Below are 16,195 nucleotides of genomic sequence, written 5' to 3' on the forward strand. Positions count from 1 at the left end.
AATTTGGTAGTCTGTTCCAAGCATCAGCTACTCTGTCAGAGAACCAATTAGTACACTTCTCATTCCTATAGAATCTTCTACACAGGTTATCTGATGATTCTCTAGTACTTTTTGATAACTCCAAACATTCCCAGAGGTAGTTGTATCAAAATGTCCTATATGCCTGGATAAGATCTCCTCTTAGATATCTATAAGAGACACTGTACAAGTTCAGATATTTTAATATTTCATAATAACTTTAATTTTCACATCCATGGATGCCCTTGGTATATTTCTGTTGTACTCTTTCCAGTTTACTCATGCTTGTCTTCTTATAGGGTTTCCATATTGTTATTCCATACTGAAGTTTGGGCCTAATGTAGCTAATGAACAATGACTTCATTATTTTTGATTTCCTAGATTTTATAAATCTTTTTATACAATCTATAGTTCTATAATTATCATTAACCAATTGGTTGATATGATTAGAAAAACTCATAGCTGAATCTACCCATATACCCAAGTCCTTAAATGAGTCTACAGTTTCAATCACTGTGTGCTGTATTAAATATTCACCTTTCAATTTATGTCTCCCAAATCTCATATGCTTAGTTTTTGATGTATTTATCAGCATATTATTCGCTTGTGCCTAAATGGTCAATTTAGTCAAGTTATTTTGCAGACATGCCTTATCTGTAACACTTCTAATCAGTTTACCCAATTTCAGGTCGTCTGCATATAGACTGCAGAACATCTTGGATGAAAAACTTAGGTCTGAAAGATACAATCTAAACAAGTAAGGGCCTAGTACCGAGCCCTGTGGGATACCCTGACTGAACCAAGGATTTCACCTGTCCAGTTACTGTATGATACTTGCCATGTCCTCTTTGTAAGCCATGCAGCTATCCATCTTATCAAGAGTACATCAATACCTAGTTGCACTAATTTATTGATCAGTGTTATGTGTATGACCCTGTCAAATGCTGAAGTTAAATCTATATAAATTACGTCACAGCACAATTTTTCATTCATAGCTGTTATTATATTGTTATAGAACATCATGTTACAGGTGGTAATAGACCTATTTTCAACATATTCATGCTGATATATAGTTTCAAGTCCCAACCTATCCAGTTCTGACAATAACTTATCCGGTATTACCTTCTCCATTATTTTTCCACAACATGAAAGTAGACTTAAGGGTTTATATGATTCTGGGTTTGTCCTACTCCCCTTTCCCTTAAAGACAGGTTTAATAAGCCATGTCTCCAATCTTGAGGAATGTCGCCATATTTATATGACCTAGTGACTAATAAATATAATGGTACTGTAAGTTCTTGCTGAAGTGTTCTCAGGTCATTGTTACTAATTCTGTCTCCTCCCTGCACTTTGTTTAGATGCAGTTTGCGCAGTTCTTTTTCATTATAATCTGATTCCAGTGTCTGGGGTTAACTGGATGTCACTAGGACAACTTATCACCCCTTTTGTGGAGGCAAACTGTTTTGCATAAGATTTTGTAAATATATCTATAATCTGTTGTGTCTGAGAATAAATTTTAGTCTGCACACAGTTTATCATCTATAAAAAGGTTTCCTACTATGCTCAATATCTTTATATACATTTTCTTCAAATTTTTCTTGATATTCTCTGACACTATGCTTAATCTGTTTGTCCAGGTTGTTTATTTCAGTTTTCAAAGGTGTAGTTTGACCTCTCTTCAATTTCTTATATTTTTGTCTCTCACCTTAATCCGATATCTTGTCCTTATGGAAATATATCCCCCCTGATGTTGTATGCCTAGATCCTGATGTTAAACATTTTTTGACTTTTTGCACTCAAAACAATTTCTCTTTCAAAACTTCCCACATTCCATCTGCAGTTTTTCCACTGCACACCTCACCCCAGTTAGTTTTACATAGTGACTGTTTTGCTTCCATATAATCTATAATTAACCTTCTATACATCGGCTTAGATTTCAGTTTGGCAGAAAGAAAGGGAGGGGGAGGAAGGAAGATAGTAAAAAGACCAGGGGGAGGAATGTACCACAGAAGCTGCAAAAGGAGCTAGAATTTGGCTGCGATTAGACAGTAAAAAGGATCCTGTTTATCATACATCTTCTCCAAGGAAAGAGTGGCAGAAATGCAAAACTGTATCAGTAGAGAACTGAAGATGAACTGATAGAAGACACTGAATAAAGAATCAGCACAAGGTAGAAGTCTATGCAGAGATTTACAAGAAGAGTTAACACAAAAAATGAGTCAAAAATTGTCAGGAAGATGGACACATCAGTAAGAAACTCCAAAACAAAGCAAGTACTTAAAGTAAGCCAGAAAGGAGGATGTAGACTCTAAGCCTTTTTCTTCTACTGCCAAGCAGAAAAGTCAAGAAAAGGCATACTGTACACAACAGATAAGTAAAATCTGAAGATGTTCTGTGCTCTGTAATATCCTTTGTTGACAGAGGGCAACATAGAAAAGGAAAATAATGTGAGAGGGTGGTGTCCATTCACAACAATACTGTGCAGATAACAGAAAATAAAGCAGAAAGCAATTTTTTTTCTGGAATTGCCTTCTGAAGAGAAGTATAGAAGAATTTGCATTTGTGGTGTTTTGGAGAGCAAAAGCTATACATTCAAGCTTAAGATAAACTAGGGAAAGCAGTAACCTTGAGTTAGTGAACTGAGCTAACTAGTAACCCACATAAACTTGAAAAAAAAACAGAGCAGGAAGCTGATACTTAGGGCAACATTGAATATAATAAAGGATGTAGGAGAAGGTAGTGGCCAAAATATTCTTATTACTTCTTATTCCTATTTTGAATTAAAAGATGTCCTGCATGGAGTAAATAAAGACAAGAATACAATTTTAATCAATATAAGAACAAAATCACAACATAGGGATTCCACAAACCTAATAAAACTCTTAAAAAAATAAAAACAAGTAAAAAAGTGTTCCACATGGGGATAATGCACCATCCACATCTGGTACTTCTATATAGCAATCCTGAGATCACACACTGACTGCCATCCTCAGCAAAAACACATACTACATGCAAACAGTAAGGACAGTGTTCATAGCTATTGCATTTGGGTTTAGTGGGGATTTCTGTGGGCTACACTTTAGTACAACCAAGATGTGATTGAGAGACACCAGTTGCAGTTAGGCATAGCTGTTTGAACCAGTCTAAGAAAATTTGCACTGTGCACGTAAGGCTTATAAAAAGGAAGTTGAGCCTTTCCATTCACTTTACTATCCATGAAGATGTTTGCACTTGTTGTCAGCTTAGCTGTTTTCCATTCAGAGTTGCTTGACCAGATGCACCCAGTGGAGTTCAATGGCCAAGAAAGAGAATACATAGGCAAAGCCTGAACCATCAAAATGATCTTTGTTGATCAGCAAATCTTAGGCAGTTTTAAAATTGACAAGGACATAGTAAAAGCTTTGCTAAGTTTGCATATCTCAAAATGGGGCTGGTGGGGGGGGGGAGTGATGTGTGGCCTTCATATTCCTGTGGATACTAAGGTATGTATATCCACTCAACATACTTGCCACAGGAACCTTTCAGAGACAAACTGGGGACATGTTGGGTATTTCACAGGCTCCTGCCCTTGTTGCTTCAGAAATTCCTCAGCATCTTCTTGGCAGTTTTGGATCAGCACTTCTAATTCCCAGTGTCAGCTTAGAGCCAAGTCAGTACCATACCTGTCTTAAACAAGATGCTACACTTTTCTGAGATGCTTGGTGTAACAGATTGCATTCATTTTGCCATTAGGATTCCACCTGGACCATGGGGGAAGTGGTACTGGAACAGGAAGGGCTACCATTCCATCAAGTGCCATCTGGAGTGTTTTGCATGAAGGTGCATCACCAATGTGTTAGTGCAGCATCCTGGCAGTGCCCGTGATTCCTATATGTGGTACACAAGCTCACACGATCATCCTGGCAGTGCCCATGATTCCTTTATCTGGCACACAAGCTCACTCTGCTATACTGGCAGTGCCCATGATTACTATATCTGGCACACAAGCTCACTCTGCCATCCTGGTAGTGTCCATGATTACTATATCTGGCACAGAAGCTCACTCTGCCATCCTGGCAGTCCCAATGATTACTATATCTGGCACACAAGCTCACTCTGCCATCCTGGCAGTGCCCATGATTACTATATCTGGCACACAAGCTCACTCTGCCATCGTGGCAGTGCCCATGATTACTATATCTGGCACAGAAGCTCATTCTGCCATCCTGGGCAGCGCCCATGATTACTATATCTAGCACACAAGCTCACTCTATCATCCTGGCAGTCCCCGTGATTCATATATGTGGCACACAAGCTCACTCTACCACTTTTTCCTGCCTGGTAAGATTCCCTAGGGTAACCTGGTTGATAAGTGCAAAGCATTTTACTGTTTCTAATCATAGCTATTTCAGTATTTATAGAGTGGTAGAGGTAATCTCACCCCTTTTTTATGTGCCTCCTCTGTCTTTTTGTTTTGCAGATGATGCAGGCAACCCACTTGAACTTTGGCTGAATGATACCAGACTGTAACCCCAAAGAGCTACCAGGGAGTGCTTTAACACTGCCTTGTACCAGACACAGATAGTCATTCAGTGAGTATTTGTACTGCTCAAACTGTGTTTCCATTGCTTGTGTGAGTCTGGGTTGCCCCTCAGTTGGATCCTGCTACTGCATGCAGAATGTTTACTGCTTGCTGCATTCTGCATAACATGATCATGCATTGAGCTGGTGTGCAACAGCTACAGCTAGTCACAAACAGGGGCACTGAAGCTATCTCTATCATTCCTTCCATCAGGGATGATAGCAACAATGGCCAGCCAATGGCAGGAGCATGGCAATCCCTATGGCAGGCGCATGCATAATAGTTGGCTGTGCAGGTAAAGAGGCAATGTCTATTTCACAATTATGGACCATGGAATTCATTTAATGAAAGTGTAAAAAAATTCACATAGAAAATACTTGTTGTCTGCAGTGATATGGTAGGCTAAGCTGAGTGGTACATGGTCAACATACCCCATTCCCTGTTCACGTCCACCTGTGATCCTGATGTGTGTCTGGTAAGCTTTTACTAGTGTGCCCACTGAGGCTGACAATGATGTGTGTGCAACCATACTGCACATGACAACCATCATGGCATTATCTCCAGCCTCTACCATTGCCATGTACTAGTGAAATTCCTCTCATATTCCATGCAGTACTCCACTCATCTCTACCTAAACCTCAGTGCCAGTAACCTGCACTTAAACTAAGTCACTGCCATTTAGTGCTGGGCAGCCAATTTCTTGTGTGTCTGAAGCAAATGATAAAATATATCTTCACCTGGTACATCACTGTACAGTGTGAAAAAGGGTACTGCTACCTCTGTATGGTTAATCTCTTCATCAAGAGGTTCAGACTGTGTACTAGAAGCAAGTGTTGAGCTCTAAGGTGTTTTCCCATTGTAATAAAACATCATTATGCTGACTGTGTGAGCCTCTGTCACTACCGCAGGACTTATTCACTTGTTGTGGTGTAGGAGCTCTATCCTTACACCTTGTGATTGTGTGCCTCTGTTCTAAGACTGTAATGAATATGAGAGTTATGGTATCATCATTACCAAGGTATTATGCCCACACTTACCATGCATTCTTTGTAGAATTTGTGTTGCACCTGCTACTGATGACATTAATGATGATGAAACATGTACAGGTTATTTTCACATAGGTGTCTTGCCAACTACATCAAAACACAATGTAGTAAAATCTACTGCACACTAATCTTTCACAGTTTTTGAATGTAGTTGTTGTGGGTGCCTGAAAGTACTGGTACCAGTACCACTTCTAATGATACCAGCAGCATCCTCATCTGCATCCTCATCTGCATCAAAATTATCACCTCTTATAGAAAATAGATACTCCTCATCTGACATTAAAGGTTAAAGTGTGTAAAGGCCACCACAAGTGCTGCCCCAGGCAATTGCATTCTGCCTAGCTTTTGTCCTGGTACCTCTCATCATGTAATTTTCCCTTTTCCAACATTGTATCAAGGTGTAGTTCCTTCCCCTACAGCATTGATACATTGTGTCAAGATGGGGTTCCTTCCCCTTACAGCATTGATACAGTGTGTCAAGGTGAGGTTTCTTCTCCCTACAGTAGTGATACATTATGTCAAGGGGAGGTTCCTTTCCCCTACAACAGTGATGTCAGCCACATCTTGATGCCATGACTTAACTCTCTCTCGCCCTGTTTATGGCCTCTCTTTTCCAAACACACATTTCTCATTTCCCATCAGGGCGTCCATGATGATGTGATTCTCTTCAGAACTGAAAATGTCTCTCCTGTGCCTTGTTCCCTGCTGTTGCAATATTTTGTAACCTGCCAACACATACTGTGGCAAAATCACAGTAGTTCCCCTTTTATGATACTTGAATTAATTATGGATCATGTCTGTCAGTGTATTGCAAAAAAAAAAAAAAAAAAAATGTGTGATAGGCACATTTTTGAATTTTTGAGTTGTAGGCTTAACTTTTCTTTACAGAACTGTCAGTGATGAAGGTGGCCTGTAGTATACTCTCGAGGCCATTGTTTTCAGTAAGCCATTTTACATGATGTCATCAGTACTAAAAATGTCATCTTACACATTACCAAATATATCATGACTAGACAAATAGTATAAAATGTCATGTCTTATCCACACATAGAGGCTACTGCTGGTTTTAGTCATTCACACTTTTCGTGGACTCCATGGACTATTGCAAAAACTTAAAATTGGCTGGTGTAAGTCAAGTTTGATTGGAGAACTTCATATGCAGATGAGATTCAGCTGTGCTGGCTCAGTGAATCATATTGTAGCACAGATGTGTATTTCTTCTTATAGCTGTAAAATCATTCCGCTTAATGTGCACAAGTGTAAAACAAAGTATTCCTTGACATATTATTACAGAAATTGTTGTGTAACTCTCCCACCCCCCATTTATGCTACAGGAATTGATTTTAGTATGTCTGAAAAGTTTTGAATAAATGTAAGACTTAACTCTAATATCACATGCAAAATAGATTATTGTTTATTTATTTACTAGAAAAAAAAAAAAAAGAATGAGGCCTTCCTGAAAATGACCGTCTGCTGAGGTTATGGTAGCATGTCTTTCAGAAGCAGATCAACAGATCAATATCCACCTCCCCTCCATAGACACTATGGTGCTTATGATTGTTTAAACTTAGGAGTATTCAGTTCTGGTTACAACAATTTAAAGTTGAACACCATAGCAAAAACATACACCACAATAGCTTTTCCAGGATGGCTACCTCCTCATCTTTGCAGTAACTTTTTAAGAAATTCTTCCCGAAGTCCCAGTCACCCATTTACTCAGTTACATGCTGCATATCCTCAGAACAAGACAGTGGACTGTTACAGAAAATGAAGCATGGAATGAGAAGAGGTGTTAACATCAATCATAATCTTTGTTATTAAATTTAACGCAAGTTCTATATACTGAATTGTTTTCATACATGATATATATGGAAATGGAATAAGTAAGCAAACGTTTTTCTCCTATTTTTTGTCATATCTTTACAGCCACAGAGTAGAGCAAGTATAATATGAATCAGCTCCAGTAGAAAGTGGCCAGGCTGATGCAGACCATTGGTAAATATGAAGAATGCTGAATAATATTAACTAATATAAACATATGTATGTCCTTTAACATTGTACTATTCATTAATGCAATATCAAGTTTTGGTTTCATAGATTATCACAGTCAGATTCATAGATTAGTACTAAGCTAACTGCCCTTGCGAGCCATTTTAAGCTTAGCCAATTATCCCTTGTGAGACTCAAACCCTGCACCTTGTGTTTGTAAAACACACACCTTAACCATTAGACCACCCTCCCAACTGATCATCTATTTGTCCACATTCAGTACATAAAAATATAGATGTCATGTAAATGATTTATATGGAACTCTTAAAGTAGAAGGAACCATAGTAGATCAATAATGGGGTAGTGAAACCATTACCTGTCACAGAAGCTGCAGTTGCCAATATTTACCACTGCACATTATTATGACATCTCATTCCATAACGATATTACAACTATTAATTTGTGTTACAGAAGAAGCAGTAAAATGAAATATCATCAAGCAGCAGTTGCCATGGGGAGTTCCAAGATGACTGCACACTGATCAAAAGCTTGATTGCAGCTCTCCTGGTGTGAAGCAAGTAACTGAGAGATAAAGGCCAGAAACTCTGCATGTTTTAGTAAATTCAGTTACTGACTGATAAGATCATTGCCAGAAAAGGAGAAACTTAGAGAGTCCGAAGAAAATCAATTAGAAAAGGTGAAGCAAAACACTGGATGGGAAGATTCCTATGAACCTTTGAACCTGTTCAGCAAAAAGCCGCTCAGTCTCTAGCTTTGGTATAAGACACAGCTTCCAGTAATCTAAGGGAAAAATAAATCAAATGTACTCAGAGCTCACTAAAATATATAAAACGTTGAAGGAGTATATCAACTCAAATAAGAAAAGGCTGGAAAATGAAGAAGCTTTAAACAACTATTCAGATGAACTTATAAAACTGCAAAAATCAGAGGTCAAAATGAAGAAAAGGCTGGCTGAGTATGAAACTGCTCAAGAAGAGCTGTTTCAAAAAATGGGAGAGTTACAGGACAGAGTGTGCTAAGAAAACCTGAGATTTTCTGCTGTATCACAGAAACTGGAAGGAACAGACTATTAATTTTATGAAAGTACAAATAAGCAACTGGACTGGTATTCCACAGCAGGACTTATTAATTGAAAGGGCACATTGTGTGTATGCTCCAAAAATGGCCTGGACAAAGCAACCAAGACCTGTATTAGTGAAGGTGCAATCATACCAGCAGAAAGAGTTGATCCTGACAAAACTGTGGAAAACAGGCAAAGTGTTAAAATTGTAGACCATAGAGTTTTTGTGGAAAATGATTATTCATTGTATACCAGGCAGAAGAGAATTAAATTTATTCCAGCAATTAGTTAATGTCTAGAAGCAGGTATGCAATTCAAGATTCTGTGCCCACCTCTCTTCAGAATAGTTTCTCCAAGAGGCTCAAAGTCATTTTTATGCAGAACAAGCTAAGGAGGAAATACAAATGTTTGTCCAAATAAGTGAATCATCAAACAAAAGGAGACTTGGTTTCTTATTTTTCTGATAATAAAGCTTATAGGGAGACTTTGCCAGTGAAACCTTTTCCAATATCCCACAGGAAAATGACAGACATAAAAAGTATAGGAGCTGACTAGAAGAATTGGGAGTACCTTGGACTTGAACCCAAGTCTGGAGTTGGAAAATGAAATGAATAGGAAGAAGACCAGCAGCAGTGAATTAGTGAATAAATATGACACTGTAAAAGATCATTCACAATTGTAAAATATGACTTTAGAAGACAAAGTAGAAAGATTGGACTAATTTGTCATTGTTAAACTTGTGGGCAACTGATATGCATATACCCTACATCATGTCATTAATGTTTGGAAGGACACTGAAGGGAAGGAGGGAAAAAAGAAAGAAAAGTAGCCGTAAGTAAAACAATTTTTGTGTTTAACAGTATTTGTATAAAACATTTCATGATATAAATCGCATGCTAATTGTAAAGCATTTTCAGTTATTGTTGTATGTGATAATAATACTAAAGTAAGCAAGTACCTTTTTCTTTTTTAGTTTTAAGAAATATAGGCATTATAATGTAAAAAGAGAAGAAAGGCTGGATAAAAGTATATTTAAGTTAGTATGCTGTAATCTTGAATTGCTGAGGTGAGTGATGGGGTGCAAATGTGCACAGATTATAATAAGTGTAGAGTTGATGTATTCTGCCTTAATTTTGCATAGATGAAAGGGTGAATTAAGGCATTTGACTTAATCTAATAACATTTTTTTTGTAAGCAACTAATAAGAGGACACTGGATGTATTGAATAGTTTTTTCTCTGCCAAATAAATTTTCAGTATAAGTTGAGAGGTTTGCAGAGCTCTACATTTGGTACTTGCCTTTCCATGGAGACAGTCTGACTACAGGGAAACCAATAAAAGCCAGAACATATTTTTTTAAAGCTAAATTTTAAAGTTTTGTGAAAGCATATAAGCTGTTTTTATTTTAGACCTGAGAGGGGAATGAAGATTAGACACAAACTGACAGATATTAGTGTACGTGGGAGCACAGTCTGTAACATGCATCTTATCATGGATAATCTTAACATTAGGTTAAGTTATGTTTGTGTGTGCAGCTATCAATTTGAGACAATTGTTCCTACCAGGAGGGTTAGATATCATTATTAAAATATATGCATAGCTTTGTGTGTTTGTTGAAGTTAATATATTATAGATGTTGTTTTGGTGGTGGTTTTTTTATTTTTTTTGTTTTTGAGGGTTTTCATTAAAACAGAAAGTCTAGCAAAATGTGATATACATTCAAATGAAGATGACAAGAAACAACTGTATAAAAGATCAATTTGCTAAACATTAGTGGGTACATGCAACACAAAAGATGGAAATAGATATATAAAAAAGCTGTCATATATAATAAGTGAGAATAATAACTCCTTCTCATAATGGCTACACTAAATATATTATTTTGGAATGTGAATGGCCTCACAGGTATAGATAAAAGCTAAGAGTATTGAATTATAGTAAGAAATGCAGAATGCCAATAGCAGTGCTGTAGTAGACATATTCAGAAGGAAGTGAGCAGATGAATTTGATAAAGAAGGACTTTAGGATTGATATTCAGCAGAATATCAGGAACAAAGGAAAATTGGATTACTTATATTAATTGATAGAGGAGCTTAAATAGTGATGGAAGAGGAAAAAAGGAAGTAATGGTAGATTTGTAGTAGCAAGGAGCTACAGGCAAGGGAGGAAGATTACACTGGCATGTATTTATATTCCACCTAAAACTGCTATTATGGAGTTTTATAAAAAAATTGGGAGAAATAATCAGCTTTTCAACAGGGAATATTATTTATTTACTTATTTGACATTTGTTAACCGGGTTAGTCCGACTGGGTAAACACCCTTTTTCAGTGGAGACCTGAGGTGAAAAGCTCCAACATTACAAAAAAAACAGCAAATAACAATTATAAAATGCTTACAGGAAAAACAAGATTAAAAAGAACTAACATGAAATAACTAAAAGTAAATATAGTCAATTTTTTTTATTACTTATAAGTGGGGACTGGAACTAGATTTGCAATAGTGAGGCTGTATCTGAGGGACTTAGAAGAGAAAATATAACAAAAGCGGGTAGAGTTCTGAAGAAATTTATGAAAATATTTGGCATGGAAGATGTGAATTCAATAGTACGAACTTACTTTACACATCATTACCCATGGTATAATAACTGGGCTATTTAACAACTGGGAATTTAAGGAATGGGTAATGGAAATTATTCAAAAACTATTAGGGAAGATAAAATTTTATTCAAAAGTTATAGCTAGTGACTGGGATAAAATGAAACTAGAGTTTAAAAATAGGGTAGAAAAAAAAGAAAAAGTGATATGGTTAAGAAGTAACAAGAATTATTTTTGAGGGGCTGACAAAGGTTAAAGTATTGCAGAATAAATGGAATCTCACAGAGCAGGAAGAGGCACAGCTACAGAATGGTAAGCAGAAAATTAGGGTATACCTCGATAATACGCACAAGTTTAAAAAGATTGCTGTTAAGCCACTGTCTGATAATATCTCGAGAGCACTAAAACTCTTAGCAAAATGACTTAGGCAACAGAAAGTAGAAAGGGTTATTGCCAAACTTAGGGAGCATATAACAAGAAAAATAACCAGATACCCTATAGAGGTATTAGAGATATTTCAGAAATGTTATGAAAATATGTATAAAGTAAATGACTGTAGAAATCAAGAAAAAGTGCAAATGGAAATATTTATGGAAGACTTAAGTATGTCAAGGTTAGAGGTAGATGAGGCTCAAAAATTAACAGTAAAGATAGGAAAGTCACCAGGTATAAATGCTATTCCTGAGGAAATTTGGAAGCTAGGAGGTATGAAAATTATAAAGATCTGGAAGGTTTTGTTTATCAATATTTTAAAAGGAGGGAAATGCCAAAATCCTGGAAGAAAGCTATCATAGATGTAGTACCTAAAGGCAGTAAAGACCCATAGGATTCAGCTTCATATAGGCCAATTTCAATTTTAAACTATGATTATAAAGTTTTTATGTCTATAGTAGCTAAAAGAATGGTGAATGCATTGCCAAAGTTGATAGATATCGATCAAAGTGGTTTTGTGGAAGGGAAGAAACATTTGACAATATTAATAGAACAGTGATCATCCAGAACAAAGCAGAATACAAGAAAACACATCTATTGTTGGTGGTTCTTGATGCAGAGAAAGCATTCAATATAGTGAGTTGGGATTTGTTGAGTAGGACAATGGAAGCATTTGCATTCCCTCATAATGTATGCTAATTAATTATGGTTAATTAGGAAGATATATGAGGGATCAGAGGAAAAATTAAAGTGGGAGGGTTCCTCTCTGATATGGTGTGTCTAAACAGAGGATTTAGTAAGGGATGTCCTCTTTCCCTTTGTTATCTGCATTATACTTAAAGTCACTGGCAAACAAAATAAGGAACTCAGAAATCTAAGGATATAATTGGTATGGTAATAAGCAAAAGTTGGCTTTATTTGCAGACACTATTATTTTGTAACTGATAAAACTAGAAAATAACATCTAGTATTGTAAAACATTCTGAGACAGTTTGAGTTGTTTTCAGGGTTTAAAATTAATGCAGACAAAACAAATGCTATAGCTGTAAACTATGTACTGACACATGAAGTGGTTTAGCAGTAGCCATATTAACGGGAATACAATTAAATGAAGTATTTATGAGTTAAAAAGGATTCTGTTATGGCAGCTAAGGCTATGTGGGAATAGACTAAACAAAGCATAATACAAAAGCTGAGAAACTGGAAGCTGTTGTTTATGGATATGGATAACAAGATGCAAGCATTGAACTTTAGTTTTATGTACAAGTCAGGCATATTTTTATCAACCATGGGAGAGGCTGTGGACAGTAATTAACAAAGAGATGAGAGAATTTTATCTGAGAGGGGAAAAGGTCAAGGGTCAAATAGGATAAGCTGATCCTTCCAATAGAACAAGGTGGTTTAGGATTACCTGAATTAAAGGGCTATATTAGAGCTACACACTTAAGGATCATATACGTACCATAAGTAGAAAGCTATAATTTAAAGTGGAAAGGGCTGATGATGAAGCAGAGGGGAATTCAATAAATAAGGAGAAAGTGGGATTTTGAATGCTGATCCTTAAGGAGAATAACAACAGCCAAACAAAATACAGAGCAGTGGGGACTGTGCAAACATTATGGTATTGGTTGCTGAAAAACACTGGAAACATAAGCCACAAAGCATCATAGAAAATGATGATGGCTGCATCACATGAGATCACCCATTACCAACAGTTCAAAAGATAGATGCTAGAAAAACGGATATAGTGGTCCAAGAAAAGAAGACAAAAATAGCATTGATTGTTAAAATTGCCACATCCAGTGACTACAGTGTTTTGCGTACAGAGAGACACAAAGTCATAAAATATCAGGATTTGCAAGCAGAAATGAGAGCAATGTGGAAGGAAGGATACACAGATAGTTTCAGTAGTAGTAGGTGCAGTGGGTCTTATAAAAAAGTCTACAATCATATTTCGGTATGTTACCAATACATGTAACTCCATATGAACTGCAGAAGGAGTCATTACTGGGCACATTGTGGGTGCTGCAAAGAGCATTTTTGGCTGACATCAAAGAGTGAAACAATACAAATTTCATGAACTTTAATCGTACTTTGACTTAGGAATGGGGTCCATTCCTGTCATGATATTAGAAAGCCAAAAGATTTGGAGAAATTAAAAAGGGAAAATACTATATTCATAATGTAGTAGAAAGTATTCTAAGACCTATGCCAACACTGGAATGGAGAGAGGAGATTCTGCTGATAGAGATGATTGCATTTAGGGGGTACAGAAAACAGGCAAGATGGAATGCAATTTACTGGAGAATAATGTCAAAGAAAACAAGGTATGGGGAACAAATAATTAGAGAGGGAAAGGTAACAGAATAGGAAGAGGTCAAGAAGACATTCGAACTGCAGAGTAGAGACTGCCTTCCCTATCAGGGACTGATAATCAGAGTACAGACAAAGAGAAAAGGATAGGGGGATCCTAAGTAAAAGACATGCTCAGGCACAATTTTTACTTGAATCCAGAACAGAAGCTGCTATTAGAAAAGGGAAAATTAGTAAGGCATATAAAATATTGTGTGATAACTGTAGGAATCAATCAGAGAAATATAGAAAAAAATTGGGAAGAGAAACTAGATAAGCAATTCACATGGGAACAATGGGAGGACATATTTATGGTTCCCAAATATGAAACAAAGTGTAGAATATTTAGGAGTTTTGATTGAAAGTATATTTTTATAACCCAAGTAGACTCCAAACAATATCCATCAAGTAGATGGTAAATGTTCTTGGTGTTATGGAGAAGAAGGAGCTAAGTGGGAACATGTTTTGGGTGTGCAATGAGCTGGCAGACTTTAGAAATTATACACCACTGGAAACCAAACCTCAAAATTCTTCAGAAACACCACAAAATTCAAAGGAAGACACAGAAGTAGCATATATCCATCTTTATTCTTTCCGTCCTGGTACCTCAGCTGTTCGCCTTCAATGGGACACACTTTAACATTTTCAGTGTTCTTTTATATATGCATTAATTGATTAATTAAACATAATTATATGAAACATTTTAACTCTTTCACCACTGAAACATATTCCAGGGAAAGAAATACTATCATTTTTAATCATTTAAAACTCATTTGTTAATTTATTATATACTAAAAATGAAGTTTTGTAATATTTGAAAAGTTAAGGTGACTAATAGGTTGTTATATTTATATACATCTTTAAATGAAAAGAATTTATTGTATAAATGACTGTTAGTAGACATCTGTCTCTGTCTTGAACTCCTCCTGGATAATTCTAAGTTCAGTATCCTAACTGTTGACTTAGTAGACACCTGGCTCTGTTCTTGAAGTTTTGTAATATTTGAAAAGTTAAGGTGACTAATAGGTTGTTATATTTATATACATCTTTAAATGAAAAGAATTTATTGTATAAATGAAATTTATCAACTGTTTAAATTTGGAGTGTTTATTCTAAGTTCATATTTTTGTAATATATATTAGAAATTTTGTATATTAAGAAAAGAAAAAAAATGAAGACTTTAGAAATTCCCTACAGTGTACTGTGTTAGAAATATTGTGTGAGCAAATGGGTGTAACTAAGGAAATGATTTTTTTTCCAGCTGGAATATAGGATCTGAATTGTTTAGACATAGTAAGGCCTTGGTAAGTTTAATTCTGGTAGCTATCAAAAAAGCAATTACTAGAAAATGGAAATCAAAGTCTAAACCCACTCTATATGAATAAGTGAATATTGAATCAGAGATGAAAGAACTGGCAATGGGGTATTTAGAAAAGGGTAGGAGCAAACTACAGAAAAATATGGAGACTGTGGGAAGAATACATGCAGAATAATATCTGGAGGAGGAGTGAGGTTTAAGAGAAGGCAGGGATTTAGTAATATCTGTAATATTGGATTGATGATAAAACATGAATATGTTAACATGGTTTGTTTTTTTAATACAAATATATGTTTGCCTGTGTCTTAAGTGATACTTCAATAAAGGTGTTAAAAAAGAAGTAGCTGTCAGAATCCAGTCATTGCATTAATAAATGAGAACAAATGTAGCATTGTTTGACAGCAATTTCTGATTAAATTAATAAGTTGTTTCTTCTGACCACTTGTGAGCTGTTTTCTTTTATCCGTTTCTCAAGCTCTCTCTCGATATATATATAAATTACTGTTTTCTTTTTTCTTCCTTTTATGTTACTTTTTTTCTGCAGGTCTAGAAGGTCCTGGAAGAGCTCAGCCACATGCCTCTCAGTTGAGTGGACATCTCTTCATATCTACCTGCTCAGCCAGGAATGCTTCATAGGGTGTAACCAGTGGTTCCAGTCCTCTAGTACCCCTAGTGTATGGCAACCTGGTAAGTGAGCACATCATGACCTTCTTCACCTGGATGAGACAGCATTTGAAAGGGGTGTGGAGAGGTGTTTGTCTGTGCCCACTACAGTCTCTCCTCCAGCAGGTATGAGACTCAC

This window comes from Protopterus annectens, chromosome 17.part0 (genome assembly GCF_019279795.1).
Source record: "Protopterus annectens isolate FY-2018-M chromosome 17.part0, PAN1.0, whole genome shotgun sequence".
Lineage (NCBI taxonomy): Eukaryota > Metazoa > Chordata > Ceratodontiformes > Protopteridae > Protopterus > Protopterus annectens.